The sequence below is a fragment of the Onychostoma macrolepis genome, chromosome 01 (assembly GCF_012432095.1).
Source record: "Onychostoma macrolepis isolate SWU-2019 chromosome 01, ASM1243209v1, whole genome shotgun sequence".
NCBI classification, from domain to species: Eukaryota; Metazoa; Chordata; class Actinopteri; order Cypriniformes; family Cyprinidae; genus Onychostoma; species Onychostoma macrolepis.
The window spans coordinates 31,391,035-31,406,731 of NC_081155.1; the positions used below are offsets into that span (position 1 = coordinate 31,391,035).

At 37.6% G+C, this 15,697-nt stretch overlaps 1 protein-coding gene across 4 annotated transcripts in view; it reads left to right on the forward strand.

The window, feature by feature from the left end:
- Positions 1-143: 143 nt before the first annotated feature.
- Positions 144-15,697, forward strand: part of adgrl3.1 (adhesion G protein-coupled receptor L3.1) — a 99,123-nt gene continuing 83,569 nt past the window's right edge. For all 4 annotated transcript variants that reach the window (XM_058769609.1, XM_058769613.1, XM_058769620.1 and 1 more), the window contains exon 1: positions 144-590. The gene's annotated coding sequence lies outside the window, so the exon portion shown is untranslated. The remainder of the gene's footprint in view (positions 591-15,697) is intronic.

The following is a 15,697-nucleotide window of genomic DNA, read 5'->3' on the forward strand; positions in this document are numbered from 1 at the left end:
CCCGCGGGTGATAGAAGGTCGACCCTTCACTGCTGTGCGCGCTGTCGACCACCAGAGCGTGCTCAAGTCCTCCTAGCTCCAGATTCACCGCCCCTCTCTTATCCTCCCTTTCTTTCTCTTTCCCTCCCACCCTCCATCCTTGAATCAAGCATCACTTTGCTTCCCAATTGGCTTGTCATTTCTCGGCGCTCGTTCCCTAGCTGTCGGTTCGCACGGACGATCTAGCGATGGACTGGCGCTGATCTCGCGGATTGTGCCATCGCCGGAGCCTCTCTGCGCATTTTCCTCTCATTCCAGAAAAACACTGATCGGGATACAACACAGGGCTCTGATCCCCGTGTCCACCATAGAGCCATTGGGTTTGGGGGACGAAGGATACTCGATATATCCTGTTCCTCACCGTGCTTCTTCAGGGGGCTTCGAGCCTAGTTAAGGCGCATCTGGGAACCGAAGCTCCAAACATCATCTGCGTGTTTTACTCAAACACGGACACACTGTCACGGGAATTAAGGAGCATTCTGAGATCACACAGCCCGATGCTGTTGAACACGTCCGGAGCTGACTATTATTCCAGTGCTTTATAAGATGCGGTGAGTCAATGCTTTTAAACGAGGTGACGTTATTTCTTAAGGGCCAATAAATCAATAACCGATGGACGTTTGAATGGCAGCGGCAGCGAGATGCTGTTAGTGTACACTGTTCAAACTCTCCATATCCTACAGCTGTATTATGTCGTGTGTGTGTGTGTGTGTGTGTGTGAAAGGGGCTTTGGACACAGGATGCTTTTTGCCGTGTGTCGTGCGTGGTGTTTTAATGGGCGTCGGTGCGCGCGCGCGTGTGTTTGAGTGTCCAAGTCGCTGCCTTCAGCTCTTGACGTAACGAAACGATAGCTTTAATTTGTTTATTACAGGCAGGATGGAGGCAGCGTGTCGCGAATAACGTTATATTGATGGCCTATATTCACAGCATCCCTTCAGCCTCTATATAAGGAGAAGATTGTCAACGCCTCGTTCGACTTTTTGTGTGTTTGTGTATAAACAGGAGATGCGTTGGTATGAGATAATTCAGAAGAAAAAGAGCAGAGCATCTTCAAAATAAACAGCACTGGAAACATCAACAGCGATTCGTGCAACTAAACACCGTCAGATCTGAACAGAGATCATATGACCTTGATTCATTGAGTAATAAAGACACATCTGCTATTCATGTCACCCTGATGTCATGAAAATTGCAGTACATGCTGGATCATCTTATATATGATATAACCAATCATACAGGACTGTTTGTCATTTGTCAATAAAGATTGCCTAAATAATAACTAGAGTCAACTCACCTATAGATGTTAAGTGATTGTTTACCTCCTCATGAGGATGACCCATTTTGGGAGGAAAAGATCAGTCCCTGTGTTCCACTGATTGCAGCATAGTGACCGTGCATATCTGGCTTAGAATAGAACAAGACAGACAGGAAGAGTTTACTTTACAGGCACATTCACCCAGGCCGGATCAAAATCATAGGCCTTTGAAAAAATACCAAATTTCTGTTTTGGTGGGAGGATTGTGCATATTCTGTATGCTTTGTGTATAATTGCTCTATGATATAAAAATAGAGATTTGATTCCAGGTTTGGTCCCCTGCAGTCAAACTCAGAACTTAAACTTAGAGTTATTATTAGGTCTTCTATTTTTCTATCAGAGGATTTGTTATAGGCAGGCAGAAGTAAAAGTTGTTCACTTGAAATACATTTCCGTTCCAAATCTACATTTAGCAAAAAGAGACTTTTATCATTATTTACTCACCCTCATGTCATATCAAATCCTTATGATGTTCTTTCTTCGGTGAAACACCAAAGGAGATGTTAGGCTGGATGACAGCTTCAGTGCTCTTTCATTTTATGGAAAAAAGATGCACTGGAAGTGAATGGTGACTGAAGCTGTCAGTCCCTTATATTGTGCATAACATCTCTTTTTGTGTTCCTCAGGAGATAGAAAGTTAAACAGTTTTGGAACATCATGACAGTGAGTAAATGATGACAGAATTTTTTTTTTTTTTTAAGATTTGCTGCATTTTGTTCAATTATGTGATTACACTTGCAGTTTACTTCCTATTTGCTCTTCAAAAAGCAAGAAACCGTTTACTTATTTTTGGATATTTGATAGCGTATGACATTTAACGCAAGATAACAGGTCAATTTAAAACACTTTGCTGATGCCAGTTAAGTGAAAGATCATTATAGTTTGCACGGCTGTGTTGGTACTCGTGGTTTTCTTTGAATAAATGAGACTTTAGATTCGTTCGAGTTTCTGTTTTCTGTCAAGATGTTCCCTGTGTTCTTTTGTTTTGTCAGTGGGTGGTGTGCTGAATTTCGTAGAGTTCACACGCAGGGTGGAGCTTCAGATTGGTTTTTTGGTTTGCTCTACTTGCCTTGATGGGGGTGTTTTGTATTTCCAGTCTTAGTGTCTTCAAGCTGAAGTGTGTAATTTCTGCACCACTAACATTACCAAATGGATAAGCAAATATAATGATATTTAGAACACTGCTCGTCCGCCCTTCACTCTTAAAAATATTCCATAGAAGAACCTTTTTTTGTCTAAATAGTTCCATAAATTATATAATGTATTTATGATGTGTGCTTAACATTATGTTAATGTTTTTATAACCTTCATATAACCAAGTATATTCTTAAAGGAATAGGTCACTCAAAAATAAACATCCTGTCATCAATCACTCACCCTCTTGTCATTCTGAAAGACTTTCTTTCTTGAGTAAACATTAATGAAGATATTTTAAGAAATGTCTCAAGACAGTCATGCAGGATGCAAAAACATGAGAGCGAGTAAATGACAAAAGTACTATAAAAAATAAATAAATAAATAAAAAACTGGACTGATTGTAAATACCATTTTCATAACATGATGGGAAAATTATGAACACATTCTTAAAATTTGTTTGTTGGTATATGTTTTGAATGTCACAGCATGGGTCAGTGTGTAATTTAAAAAACACTCGTTCATTATCAAACAGAGGCCGGTGGGACACATGCTCCGACAGATGCTTTCATCATCAAAGGGCGACAAGCACAGCATGCAGGATGTCTCTCGCGTTGTATTATGGGTTTGATTGCATGAATATACAAACAGTGTTTTGTGACTGCATCCTGATGCCATAGATCTGTGAAAGAAAGTCCATGTGTCCGTTCAAATATAAACAAATATAATCCAGTTCATCATACTGCTGTAGAACAATACATGATTAGACGTGTAGCAGCTGCTCAAAGCACATTGAGTGCATGTGTTTGCAGCAGTGTTCTAGCAAATGCTCCTCTTCTCATTCTTTGAATGTCCTTCAAACTAAAATAGTGATTCGCATGAATAATACAGCTTCCTCATCTTGATCTCTTTCTCTCTCTCTCCCTTTCACTTACAAATTCATCCATTTTTATACACACTCAGGGCAAGAACTGAGAGCTGCTGAGTGTGTACAGGCCATGTTTAAAGGAAGTGTATGTGTGTGTGTTAGAATCTAATTGAATAAGGAGGTCACCAAACAATGACAATGGGATTTGGAATGGACTTCTGAAGGACTTTGATTATTTCAGTCCCAACAGGAAATTGAGAGCAATGATCCCATGTGTGCATGTGTGTTTATGCATTTATTTTCAACCATTTGCAAGGTTAAAAGGTTTTTAGTGGGCTTAATTATTGCGGTGTAGTGTCACAAGTGTGTGCCAGAGAAAGTGGAAATGTGTGGAAATGGGTATGTGTGTGTTTTATTTTTTATTGTTATTTTTAGTATTTGCGATATATTAAAGAGTGGTTGAAAAATAATCAACATCATTAATCGACTAGTAGGTTGTTGGAAATCTAATTTCAATATTCTGGTTTTGGTTTCATTATTGTTTTAATGGTTCCATTGAGAATCCTTTTAGTGCTTGTATACCTAAAAAAAAAAAAAAAAATCATTGCCAAATGATGAGATCATCAATAAAAGGTCTGTTTATACAGACTTTTAATAGTTTTTAATGGTCTTTTTAAAGGCACCATAAATGAAATCTAATAATTTTCATATTAACCCTCTACTGCATGCATTTTGATGGTACACATCATTTTTTGGTTTATTTAGGAACATTTTATTGATAAAGCATTTTTTTGACCACCCCTCACCCCCCATCCCAAAATATTTTTCCGTTGCCTCAGGGCAACGTTGCGCAACAATGGTACAGAATTACGGAGGAAATTCTCCATTCACATATCATAAGACAATGTTCAGAGAGCAATTCAAAATCACAAATCTGTCAAAAAATGTCAAGAAATCATTAAATGAAAATGGAAAAAAACTTGCGAGGCTGGGAATCTCTCTTCTTCTCTGCTGTGAAGCACATTACACTTTTTGCACAACACTTTGGGTGTTCCTTTGCACACATTCACTCCTACACCTTCATACACACACACACACACACACATATTTTTTTATGTACAGATCATGCCATTTTAAATGATTACTAAAGCAAATAATCTTGCCTTCTTCTCACACCATGTGCTCCTGTGGCCATGTGTCAGAACAGGACGTCCCACCTTCAAATGGTGCTTGATAGTGACTCCCACGCCTTATTGGACTGTTCTTAGATATTTTTCAAACATTTTAATTGGTTGCAATCATTTTAAAAAACATGCACTTAACATGGGGCATAAGAAAAACTTTCCATGCCTGAGGGCAATGCTATGCAGTAGAGGGTTAAGCACTACATATTAAATGCTAAACCAACAAGATACTAATGTAATTTTTATTTTTTTTGTAAAATACTACTGACAAAATTTGTAATGTGCATCTTTAACTACACATTGTAATATGCACAACCACTCATTAACTTCTCAGTTGTAAGTTGTGCATGTTTAATTCACTAAAAATAACAAACTAATTAAAGTAGTTAGTTGTTCTGGACTGTATCAGACATGCTGTTTATTTTAAATTTTTTTGATTCACTAAAATAATTTGCTTAAGACTCTTTCAAACTACTGTATGATTCACTGAAAAGAACCACCTCGTAAGAATCAATTGATCTGTAACACTGGTCGCGCTGTCTGTTTTCAAGACACTGTGTCAAATTAAAAACAGTTCAACTTTTAAAAATGCTTGATGTCTTTTCCATTCAGCTGCACAAAGCTGTATTTGAACACAAAAACACATCCTGTGTGAACGTTAAGAAATGCGTTTGATCAGTCTTTTGGACCCATAATTATACAGTGATTTTTTTTTACTGGTTTTGTCATTCAGACAATCCACCGACTAGTTGGGTTTGAAAATATGCTGTTTTACACATGCCTATGTATGTGTGAGGTCTTTCACATATGTGCACGCTAACATGTTCAGAGCATGCTATGAGTCACAGCGTGTGATGTAAAGTGCTTCAAGCAAAAGTAGGAGCAAAAATAGTGACGGTGATGTCATCAAACACAGCTTTCTCACTGTGATGTGTTTTAATGGAGTCCCACAATCCCTTGAACACTAACAGCCTGACAAGACAAATGTAGGCCGTTGTTTTGTCCACATCACATGAATTGCCATTTGTGTGTATTTAACAAATATTGACCAGTTTTCTCTTATTGTGACTTAATCAAACACTCATTCTCGCTAATAAGCAGCTGATAAAGTTACATGAGCTGGAGTCAGTAAAGACTAGGCTATAGAATAATAGAGATGTAGTGGAGAGGCACACCTGTGGGATTGTTGTGGCATAGATTTGCATGAATGGAAAATTTGCTTGTAAAATTTGCTCATTATCATCATGCTTCCTTTAATGCGTTGTCGTTTTGCACAGTGAAACCGTTGTGAGAAATGACTCATGCTTTATGCCCTTGCCCACAGCTTAAGAGACCATAGATATGTCATTTTGCAGGCAACTAACTGCAAAAACGAGAGATCGTTATATAGATTTTAATGCAATTACATTACATTTAAATATTTAGTACGTGTTTTATCAGTTTGCACATCCCTGGGAATCGAACCCATGACCTTGACAGCAAAAGATAAGTTAATGGTGCTATGAATTAAAAGTACCGAGCTTTTCAACAACTGTTTTACATGCGAGTCTCCTTCCAAGTGTAGCTCAGCATGACAGTAATGTTAAATCCTTATGTCTGCCGGTCTCTAGACTACCCTCAGGCCTGCTGTAGTGACAGGTTCAGGGAGAGTAAAGCAGCCTCTGAGATAAAGCAGCTCTGTGATTGATTGATCACCCTGAAGTTTGATTGCTCCATACATCGATTGCTCCTGGCTGTGTTGGCACTGTTCATTGTGAAGTCAATGGCAGCATTTTTTTTTTCTTGATCAGTAATGAATGGCACAGGAAACTTCAACCTCCAGTTGTTTCCTATTTCAGCTTTTGGACAATGTGTGCTATTTCAAGAGTGAAAAAATAGCTCAAAGTGTTTAGCTTAGCAATGGGGGCTTTTTGTCCAAAGTGCTCTTGATTGGTATATTTTTTCTAAACATTTATTGTTCATTGACCACAAAACAATTTACAGCAAGCATCTGCCCCCTGTGGGGATTTACCTTATAGAGTGGCAACAATTTAAAGGGATGGTGCATTCAAAAAGGAAAACTCTGTCATCATTTACTCATTACTTTTTAACGGAATAAATTTCATTTGAATAAATGCATTTTGAAAATATGACCATTTAATTAAAACCAAATAGATGCAAATAGGTAATAAATATAAATATGCCATGATTTTTGTCTGTTTTTGTTTGTTTCCTATATGTGTGACTGACAAATATGAATCACATGATATGTATTAGTTTGTATGTGTGTGTGTGTGTGTGTGTGTATATATATATATATATATATATATATATATATATATATATATATATATATATATATATATTGGAGTGAAATTCTTTCTTTCTTTAAATACAAAAGGAGATATTTTGACAGATGCTCTTTTCCATTCAATGAAAGTAAATAGGGAGCAGTGTGACCAGTCCCATGAGATGCACTTTGTCGGTTAAAAAAATTCAAATACCTGTAAAAATAAATTATCATCCTCATTGTTCCTCTTGCAATGTGTCTCTGCAATAACAATGACTTGCCTGTATGAACTTGCAAATCTTCTGAAATAATATGATAGCTTGTGTGAGGAACAGACTGAAATTTCAGAGTTTATTTATAGAAACCCTGCTGTAGCTCTGAAATTTTATTTGAGTTTGTGTATATTCAAATACATCATGTCAAAACACATAGTGTTGGGTTTGATGTTAATGATGTTAAATGCCATAATGCACCAGATTTGAATATGTAAATGAGATCTGGAGCACCGTTATGAGTCCCTTATCATTCTTTTTGTAGCTTTGAGCTCAATGGCTCCTTTCCCCTTTCACTTAGATTAGAACATTAAACTAAATTTTAGTTTGGAACAACCTGAAAGTGAGTAAATAATATTCATTTTTGCATCAGTTGTTCCTAAACATCATGCTCACATCTTTCTTTGGAATTATCGCAATGTATAGCATGTATTTACAAAACAGATTGGTGAATTTTCATTTCCCATGTTAAAACAATTTTCAAGCAAAGTTCAAACCTTGTCAAACCATCTGTCAAATGCTCAGATCAAGTGCTTTTTTTCCAAATGCCTATTTTGAGAACTCGAAACGTGAACAGAATCACACACACATTTAAAAAGAGTGCATGTGAACTTGCGCATTGATGTGAGGTGAGTGACAGTGGGTGGTATATAAAGTGCTGTTGTTAATTTAAATGTCACTAAGCAGTGGATTTGGCTGTCCTTAGAGACCAGCTTACTGGGAGGTACCAACTCTGTCTGTCATATTCCTTCTCTCTCTCCCTCTCTCCCTCTCTCACATTCTCTATGTGTGCTTTTTTTCTCTTTCTGGTAGCCATCTGTTATCCTTGTGTTTGAATCTTAAATAACTGCTGCTCTTCTGGAATATTCCCCACATGGATAAAGCCTCCTGCATAGTTCTCTATATACAGGGAAGAAAAAAAAACACAAGAGAGTGAGAGAGCGTCCATTACATTGTTTTATTGAGCCACAGAGAAATGGAAAAGAGGAATCTGCTTGGCTGAGAGATTCATCCTCTTCCAGCTTTTTGCCTAATTAGCCATTAAACCAATGAATGAGGGATACGCTCTTCCAGTGTGTGTGCGTGTGTGCCCCTGTTCGCTCCTATGATATGTTGTTTTTGGCCTCCATTAACAGTTCATCGTCATCGCTCACATCTTATAGAACAGTGTTATATTGCTTGTGGGAACTGAGATTTCAACAATGAGAATTTTTTATGTTTCTGTAACTTGCTGTTAAAAAGGTTAAGTTTGATTTGTATAAGTGTGTATGTTAAAGGGAAAAAAAATAAATAATTAAAATCCAGCTAAAACACATGTAAATATATGTTAATTTCACAGAATTTTAAGAAACTTCTATATTTTTTTCATCAAAAATGAAAATTTTATGACTATAAAAATAACATTTGAATAATTATCAAAAATATTACAAATGTTTTAAAATATATTTTAAGCAATTGATTGATATTAATTGATTCTTAATAATTAGTAATTCTGAAAACATGATTTTAAATAAATATAGCATTTTGAACACTTTTTAACCTGAACTAGCCTTTTTTGTCATAAAAGGTCAAATTATCTGATATCTATAAGATCATTTCCTGTTTAATTTTTTCCTGGATGTTTGTCGCACCACATGATTTTGATTGTGTGGGCAGTTTAGTTAATACATTTTTCCCCCAGGAAATAATAACAAATGTTTATGCCAAACTACATAAAATTGTTTTCTTTTCCAGAATTTTATTCTTTTAATAAATTTCTTGGCTACCCAAAATATCAAATGAATTTTATCCCGGAAATGTAAAACTAGTTATTGTCATAACAGAAGTGGTATATTTTGTTTGTCACTGCATGTAAGAACTGCACTGTAATGTGTCTGTGTATATATATATTCAACAGAAAAGCATTATGTCATTGACCCTTGTTGTCCCATCCATAGTATCCTAATTGGCCGTCTGTGGTGTATTATCTGTTTGTGTGTGTCCGTGTGCAGCATATTGAAGGTCAGGTATTATGTGTGACATAATGAAGCAGTGAAATCAAGGTGTCTTGGCCTTATCGTCGCTGTTACACACAGCTGACTGGTTACCAATGGACCGACGCCCCCATTAGTTCTGCCGTGTCAGGGATGTGTGTGTGTGCGTGCGTATGAATGTGTGTCACGTTTATGCTGCTTCCAGGATATGACTCTTTAATTTTACGCATGAGGGAACTGGATGCACCACTGTAGCGTATATCATGAACGCACACACCGACACACGACAAGTAACATTAACTTATATCCTGTGGCTGACACAGTTCAGCCTGATTTATTTAAGTCTGGCTCAAGTTTAGTCTCTCTCTGGCGAGTAACTCAGGTTGATGTGTAGAGTTAATTCTATTGGGATTATTGTTAAACTCCTGAAAAACAGTCTCCAAATTGCAGATTCCCAGATGAAGTGTTTTTTTTTTTTCCAGTGGTGTCCATTTTGGATCCAAAAAGACGCAATCATTTTCTCCTCATGACCCTGCAGTGCTCGTCTTCATCTCTATATTATGTCTCGCTCTCACGGCTGTCATTCTTCCTCTCTTTTCCTCTCCTCTCCTCTCTTCTCGGACAAAGCACAGTCTTTCTCCTCCGCAATCTCTCCTTGTTATTGCCTGAAGCTGCTGTAGCATTTTGCTCTCTCTCTCTCTCTTTCTCTCTCTCTCTCTTTCTATGCGCATTGAGCCATGTCCATGATGCTCATTGCCTCCAGTCCCGTAATACACCCAATTACAGAGGGAAATAGAGAGAGAGAGTTAGAAACAGAGGGAGAAATATGACCACCCATTGTGAGAGGATAGACGGATGGGAATAGAGGACATATGCTGAGTTATTTTGTCAGAATGAGGGTTTGAATATCAGAAACTGGGTGTAAAGGATGTTTGGGCGGCAGCAATGCAATTCACCTTATAATGGTGGCGCGTGATGTCTCTCTCGCCCCCTTTCCCTGCACTTCCTGTCACGGATGCTACTGTCAACATGCGCGTGTATAAGAACAACAATACACATTCGTTTTTTCCTGCTGCCGTGAAAAATATATAAATAATAGACAGAATGAGTGAAAAACGGTAAAGAAAAATATATAATTAGTGATAACGCTATGAACAGAAAAAAATGATTTGTGAAACAATAATTTGTGTTAGAGTGGAATTCAAGAAGTGGAGCCTTATTCATCACTGTCTTCTGAACACATGTGCACAGACACCCGCATTTTAAACCCATTACACACTGAAAGACGCCATTAAACAAAAGCTCTGTGGGTTGTTATAAAGCCGAATTTCACTTCAGATGTCTCTGTGTATATGTAATAACCGTTTTTTCAAACGTGGCTCTAAAGACCTGTAAACTCTTGGACGAACAACAAATGGATATCTTCCTAAGTGACCATTTTTAAATGGGAAGATAGTGTAGCGCTCTAAAAAAAACCTTGAATCAGCATCCGCCCACGTTCAGTGCAGTGTTTTACAATGACTTGATCTGCAGGCTTTCATGTTTTCACGTTTCCTCCCTCTGGAGTGGTGGTGGGATAATGGGTAAAGATCAGAGCTGGTAACAAAAGATTGAAGGTTCAATCCAGGGAATTAGTGACACAGGAAAGGAGAGTTAGAAAGATCGCAGACCTGCTCTTTTAGCGCAGTGCCCTTGAGCAAGACACTTCGCACTGGACTGCTCAAAGGGGAACTGCTCTGCAATTAGTGCTCTGCTAAAACAACATATTTTCACGATCGACTAGTCTGTTGCCTGAACGACTAGTGTTCTTAAGGAAGCCTTGTATAATTAGGCTGGTTTCAGTTTCACCTGACCCAGATCCGATGTGCGTTTATATAAGATGCATTCCTGCGTTTAAAAACAGATAGACCGAGTGCAAAATGGAGCAGAATGCACAGATCTGGGGCCTGTAGCATAAACATAGCTATTATGTTAAGACTGTGTCTTAAGGACTAGTATGATCAACTAGCAGTTAGCCAGGAAGTAATTAGTCTTACTTTTATGATTCAAATTGGGCCAATCTAGCATTTTGTAATTTACTTAAAAAAATATCTGACCAGTCTTTAAGAAAACAAATTAGATGACTAAATGTTTAAGACTAGTCTAAGCAGTTTATGCAGCTGGCCCCTAAAGACTTTTTTTAAAAGTCTGACTATTTTTAACATGAGCTGCATTCCAATTAGCAGGGTCCCTACGCAGTGTTCACTGCTCCCTATACCAAGTTCCCTTCACTAGACAAAATGTGTTCATTTGGAACACCATGCAACATCAACATGCAGACAAATCTTGAGTTGTGCGTATTACAGAAGTTTGAAGTATAATTACATAATAAACTATAAATTACCATACGTTTATGTAATGCACATTTAACTATAATCACAATAGTTGCATTGTGACAGTTGGCTCTCGTGCACTTTATACCTTTGAATAATAATTTAAAAACTGTAGTATGCTTTAAATGCTGTAGTGATGCACAATGACTGGTGGGTACATTTTTTTCACTTCCTGTAAAAGTATGTATCGATGTTCCCTTATTCCCTATGCCATTCGCAACACCCTGCGAACATGTTTGTTTTCTTCGAATTGCAATCTCATGGAATATGGTGAAATACTCTGTGAGATCCAATTTGAAAGGCACTTATGGTCAAATCATGGAACGTGCAAATGCTGTCTTAGAAATGCATTTTATCCCTCATCCCAACTATGGCTTAAAGAGTTACATTTTAATGTCAGAGAAATAATTCTGTATTTGATAAGCCGCTTCAGATTGATTTGGTTTGAAGTTGCATTGTAACAGTAACAGATCTTTTCTATCTTATTGTGATGTACATCAGTGAAATGGATTATCAAAAAAGAAAAAAAGAAAAAAGACACAGTAGTGCAGTGTCTTGCTTTGACTCATCAGTTGTTAATTAGATTGAGGCATATCTGAATTTGAGCTTGCAGTTGATTGTAGAAAGGGATGGATTTAAGTGGACTAAATGATCGGTGAAGTCCGGCATATGTCACCAGAGAAAAATCTATGATATTTTGATTAAAAAGTATGATGTAATGAAAAAATTACCTAAATGGTTCACAGTAAAATCCATTTGGATAATAGATATGTTGAATTTGCATTTCATGTCGACTTTAAACGTGAAGTGTGTCATTTCTGTGCCACTATTGAGTTCCAGATATTGATTGTTTTCTGGACTGGACTGAACTAGATGCAAAGCGGGGCCTTGGAAATCATTCGCAATTTCAATCGAGGGGCCTGTTGTGAAGGTTTTGCTCATAAAATAAGTAGATCTAACCCAAAATCACACTAATGCCAATAATTGACATGTTTTGAAAAGGTCTCAGAGCCTTGAAAAGGTCTCAGTGTTGGCACTTTTTGGAGAAACCAGCCTATGAGCGGTTTACTTCTAGCTATCTCTGCACATTAAACTTGCATCTTCATGAAAATAAAAATTGTATAAAAATTCACAGATTATAAAAGGTTTACATGGAAACACAATACAAATATTTAAATCAAAGGATAATCATGTAATGCAAACATTTACATTTTTTGTCATGTAACCTAAAAAAGTGCTTTATGTGGTGAAATCTAAACAAATCTCTACATTTTGGTTAAGTTAGATCTGTTAGAAATAGCTCCTTGAGATAGCTGCATGTTGCCATTTTTACAGTTTATGCTACATGGTGCTGATGTGTGTATCATTTGACATTTTGGTTATATAACTTGCAGTTTGCTATGCTGTCAAACCAGTGGAAACTGAGTAAATGTGTTTCAGAGTGAGAAAATGGCATCTGAAAGGCAGGATGCATCTTTCACTATCAAACCAGTGGCAGGTGTTTCCAACTTCGCATACACGCACATACACTCTCACACGGGCTGTCAGGACCTCTGTCTTCACAGGCCACTGAGCTAAATGCTAAAGTAGTCCTATTGTGTGCCATTAGTCGTCTCTGCCAGGGGTGCAGAAGCTTTTGTGCCCAAAACAATACAGACACACACACACCACCAAAACAATGAGGCCGGGCGACTGCCATTCCTTTGAGACACAAAAAGTGGAGACAGACTATAGAGTGTGTGCGTAAGCTCAAATGTGCTTTCTCATGACTGCGTCGCAGTGTTTAATTGTATAACCATCTTAAATGTCTACTTGCACGCGTCATACTTTGGTAAATCACTTCCTTTTCTCCATTTTTTCCCTCAACTCCCCAGAGGTTTTCAGCCGTTGATAAGCGAAACCCCGTAGAATTGGAGTTGAGCTCTCCAAGACAAACATCCATTCTGACACGGAGTACATAAAGTCAAGTTCACACTTAAACGCACACACATATACACACACACACCCTGCTGAGGGACTATGAGAGTATTTGCTGTTATAGCAGGGCTCTTGGGTAGAACTGCATTTGGACTTGTTTAATTCCAGGCGGGAGTGACACACTATTAACAATAACTGCTCACCAACAGAAAAACAACCTGATTAGAGACGAACAGAGGGAGTATGTAAAACAAACAGAGCACATTCGATAACAAAAGGTATAGCTCTAGCTCCATAATGCCTGTTGTAAGCACCACATGCTGTTTTATAGTCTGCTATGTCTTCCATATGTTCAACCACACCCTGCTATACATAGTAACTCTTGCAGATTTCTACTCATATTTAAAGTATGTCTTTGTTAAGTGCTAGGATAGTGATTGTGTGTGTGTGCATTTGGGATGCATAATTTAGCGTAGCATTGCGCTCTGTCTGCACACTCAAACAGCGGCAGCATTGAATATTTCATCACACGGATGCTGCTTTTGCTCTAACGTTCTTTGAGCCGTGTATGTGTGAGGGTGAGTGGTGCATGGAGGCTGCCCAACTTTTGACACTGTACAGCCCCACTTGCAGGAGGAGCAAAATAGTGTTATATTCATGCTCCTGAAAGGATGTTTTCCTTTTCTTTCTTTTTCTCTCACCCTCTCCACTACATACCTATATATTTCACTGCATGTTTTACTCATACTGTCTTTGGCTTGGTCCAAAAACTTAAAGTCAATGTGACATTTAAACGTCACAATATGGAAGAGAAGATCTGCCAACACTCGCATTTCTTGGCGTATACTTTGTATACTTTGGTTTTCATGCGTACGCTAAACTATGCATAGAGTGTACATGACGCAAATTTCTGCATTGGCGTTGTACACATGCAGCCATTTTTTTTAAGCGTGTTTAGCTTGCATATACACATAGATTTTGTTTTGTGCACTGTTAAGTTTGTCCACGTGATGACAACAAGACAGAACAACAACAAACTATTGGAGACTGCAAAGGTCAACCCAAGTTTTGTTTAAATGGGACAGTCAAGCCTACAGAGAATTACTGTTGTCACCTCGCGAAAGGTAACAGCTTCCATTGACAAGCAGTAGTAATTGTGGTAGACTTTAAAAAAAATTCATATCCATCTGTCTGAAAACAAAACAGAGATCATAACCTATGAATATAATTTATAACCAAAATATGTTCACCGTAGTCCATTTATGTGCAAAATAAAATATTAACTATCTATAAAATTGCATTTTAGTAAGATGTGTCAACATTTGTACCACTTTAAATTCTCTCATTAATTACTCACCCTCATGTCGTTCCAAACCTGTAAGACCTTCGATCATCTTCGGAACACAAATTAATATATTTTTGATGAAATCCGAGAGCTTTCTGACCCTTCATAGAAAGCAATGTAACTGAAAATGTTCCCAGGTCCAGAAACGTAGGAAGAACATCGTTAAAATAGTCCATGTGACATCAGTGGTTCAACCGTAATTTTACGAAGCTACGAGAATACTTTTTGTCAAGAGTACCACGACTTGTTTACGAGCAGAAGAATGTGGTACTCTGGAAGAGAAGAACTGTTGAATAAAGTTGTTATTTTTGTTTTCTTATGTCACATGGACTATTTTAACGATGTCCTTACTACATTTCTGGGTCTGGGAACACTTCAGTTACATTTCTGTCTATGCAGGGTCAAAAATATATATAAGGTATATAAATATCTTAATTTGTGTTCCAAAGATGAACGAAGGTCTTACGGGTTTGGAACGACATGAGGGTACATATCCAAATTGAAACCCAATACTTACATTTAATTGTTTAATTGTAATCCAGCATTTTCACGCAAAAAAATCCTATCATCACCAGCATGCAATAAATCTTGGGTTAGTTTTGGCTGCGAAGGATTTATTTGTTGTATCTTTTGTGGCCTGAAAAACGATGGCCACATTTGAAGGAAATTGGACAGCAGACTTTGGCGTATTCGATCTTGGAATGCAGCCTTAGAAACATGCAGCCTCTCAATTGTGGCACATCTTACAACTGACTGTCGTGCTGATGAGCGCTTGCATTTATAGATACTCACAGCTCTAGTGTAAAAGAGTACAAAGACATTTGATCTCATTCACTAATAACTGAGTGGATTATTTGTATTTATATGCACCTCTCACAAAATATTTCCACCTAATTCACAAGCACGTGCGTGTGCACATGATTTTGTTCTTAATCTCGCTCTACTGTTAATGAATTTGTAGTATTCTAAATTAGTGTTTGTGTGCCCAAGGTTAGTAATTTGCATAAAA